Here is a 2998-nt window from a genome sequence, read left to right on the forward strand (position 1 = left end):
ACGTGTTTTTCTTTATTTTGAATTATTAGATGAATTGTTAATCCATCACCAATTGACTTAAAACACTTAAATCCAGTTATGATTTTTCATATTTCATGCACTCAAAAATCAAATGTATCAACCTTTTGAATTTAGTTTTTAGATTTGTTTTAGAATATTGACAAAATAATACTGGACAATTTCATTTTCAGCATGTTTCATGCTGCTCCATTCTTTTAGACAGGTATTTCATCACTAGCGAAGTAAGTTTTCTTTCAGCAAACATATATGCGGCAGCAAACAAATGTATGTGACAGAAAACAAATGTATAGAACAATTTCCTAAACAACCTGTATTATGTACCAGTATTGTTTACCATTTGCATATGATCCACAAAGAATTGTGAGTAAGAAATACAGTACAACTTATTCTTTTTGGAACAGCAGGTCTCCCGGTTTACTTACCTTTGCTCTTCACTGTCTGGGTTTCTCTGTTTTCTTCTTATCTGCATGGGACATTTTCTCTGTTTTCTTCTTATCTGCATGGGACATTTTCTCTGTTGTATTTTTATCTAGTTGAGGTATGTTTTCCACTCTTTTTGATTCTGGTTTAGCACTGTTCTCTATCTTCGTGTTCCCTAAATGGGGCATTGTCTTCTTGGACCTTCGTTTGAGTAGCACTCTGACAAAGGAGAACAGAGCCCCTACAGAGCCCAGTGGGATGGTCAGTAGTAAGGCCACCACATCCAGGCTGTAGTATGAGTACCAGGGCATGCTGTAGGCCTCAGTACGGAGGTGGGATGCTCCTTTGTTCCTGATCACATACTCAACCCAGAAGACTGCCCGATCCAGTGGATGCAGAGGCTGGTCTCTGTGTAGGCTGGAAAGTTTCTTCATGTTGCGCTGGTAAGAAGGGTTCTTCAGGATGTCCTGCAACGCCTCCAGGAACTCCCATTCCGTGAGTGTGGCTACATCCAGCACCTGGGCCACTCCCTTGGCTTTGAGACGCACTAGGTTGTCCTGCTGGTCAAACAGCAGAGGCAGGCCCAGCACAGGGACACCATGGTAGATGGCCTCATAGACACCATTGGTGCCTCCATGGGCCACGAAGGCGCGGGTCTTTGGGTGGCCCAGGAGATCGTTCTGGGGAAGCCAGTCCAGCAGCAGGGTGTTGTTTCCTAGAGATGACGGTCTTTTTCCCATTAACCTCCATACAACCTTCTGTGGCAGTTGGGCAAAGGCGGCAGCAACAGCCTCAGTCACCTCTTTAGGCAGAGCAGAGATTAGGGTGCCCAGGGACATCACCACCACCCCCTGCTCCCCAGAGCTCTGCATGAAGGCCTCCAGCTCCCCAGGCAGTGGCTTGGCCGGTCGGCACTGGAACCCCCCTATGTAGACCACATTAGGCATAGTGGGCCGTGGGAACTCAAATACAAAGTCCACCCTCATCAGCCACATGTCAGCTGACTGCTGCAAGGATAGCAGGTTAGTCCCTGGGGGGAAATGCTGATCCAGTATGTCACTGTAAATGGGTAGCACCAACAGGCGCTCTTGGAGGAGGTTGATGATGTAATGTATGAGGTTTTGTGTCCTCTGGAGGAGACCCATGTTGTCAGTGAGCCCAGAGCCTGGGACAGGCACATACGAGATAGGAGAGGGGGCTACGGAGAAATGGCCCTCTCCAAAGCTCATCCAGCGCACATTGTAGACCATGGTCAGGTTGAGGTAATGTGCTAAGATGATACCAGCAGGCATGCCGGGGTCCGTGACCATGACATCAAAGCTTGAGTCCTTAAGCTGTGTCATCAGGGCCCAGTCCTCCAGCATAATGGAGAGCATGGTGCGGGTGGAGCTGTGGGCAGCTCTCAGAATGGACACCAGCTCTCTGATCTGGACCAGGCTGCCCATCACCAGGCCTTTCCTGCGTCCCTCCAGGACATTACGCACCGCCTGCTCAAAAAGCCCAGGTCGAACGTTGTAACCCCCAGCTTTACCGTGACTGAAGTGTAGTGTGGTGAACGCTCCTGATGAACCAGCTGTCAGCCTGTCGTATCACAGTCACCTGGTGACTACGCCATGGAGCTCCTTCACCAGCACCTCCATGTTGACCCAGTGGCTGCCGTCTATAGGGAACACCAGGATCCTGCTGCCATGGCAACCAAGGGGCAGTGAGGAGGAGGAGCATCAATGGGAGGAGGAGCCAGGCAAAGGTGGGCAGAACCAGAGATCTCTGCACACGCTCAGACATTTCTCTCACCTTCACAGAAACAAGATCATTGTCATGGGAAACGGAAATGTCAAAAATCTATACAAAATGGTATCCATTTTTATAATAGCAACACAAAAACAAAAATTTATATAAAAAATAATGTAATGCATAGAGTCTATATTAATGTACAGTACAATTACAGTAAGCTTGGAATTATATATTTTCCACAAATGAGAATTTACTATATTTTGAATTTGAATTTTGATTGATTCAATTTTTTATTCCTGTTCTGTGTGATACTGTCTGATTGAGGCCAGTGATTAATAAGTATTCACCACTACGAGCTCAGAGAAGACGAAATCATTTTATATGTTATTGTCTGACATTCATTTTACTCTGCGTATCAAGACATCTTTAAATGAGAAAGAGTATTAATCCGACAGGGATTAAAGTAGAGGCTTCATAATATAAGATGTATATTATTGACTCCATAAAGATAAATAGCAATGTGCCCGTCAGTATTAGGTTATGAGTTGATTAGCAAGAAGAGTGTCATTAAGAGTGATTTTGGGGCTGAGCAGGCCTACAAGCTAAAGAGCTGAGCCATCGAGAATACACTGAATAATATATTTGATTAACAGAGTATAAAATCTGTGCTTTCGTACCTTGAGGAAGGGTGATGCAAAGGTATTATGGTCGTGCAACCTCCTCTCTCTCCTGATACCTCCTCTTGTAGCCGAGGTCCTCTGGTCAAAATGCTCCTTCAGTCCAAACTGCAGTTAGAACGATAAAGATGTAGTGTCCACATAAG

General features: G+C 45.5%; 1 pseudogene; it reads right to left on the reverse strand.

The window, feature by feature from the left end:
• Nucleotides 1-218: 218 nt before the first annotated feature.
• LOC135567051 (UDP-glucuronosyltransferase 2C1-like) lies at nucleotides 219-2117 on the reverse strand (annotated as a pseudogene).
• Between the last annotated feature and the right edge of the window lie 881 nt (nucleotides 2118-2998).

The sequence above is a fragment of the Oncorhynchus nerka genome, unplaced genomic scaffold, assembly GCF_034236695.1.
Source record: "Oncorhynchus nerka isolate Pitt River unplaced genomic scaffold, Oner_Uvic_2.0 unplaced_scaffold_2655, whole genome shotgun sequence".
Lineage (NCBI taxonomy): Eukaryota > Metazoa > Chordata > Actinopteri > Salmoniformes > Salmonidae > Oncorhynchus > Oncorhynchus nerka.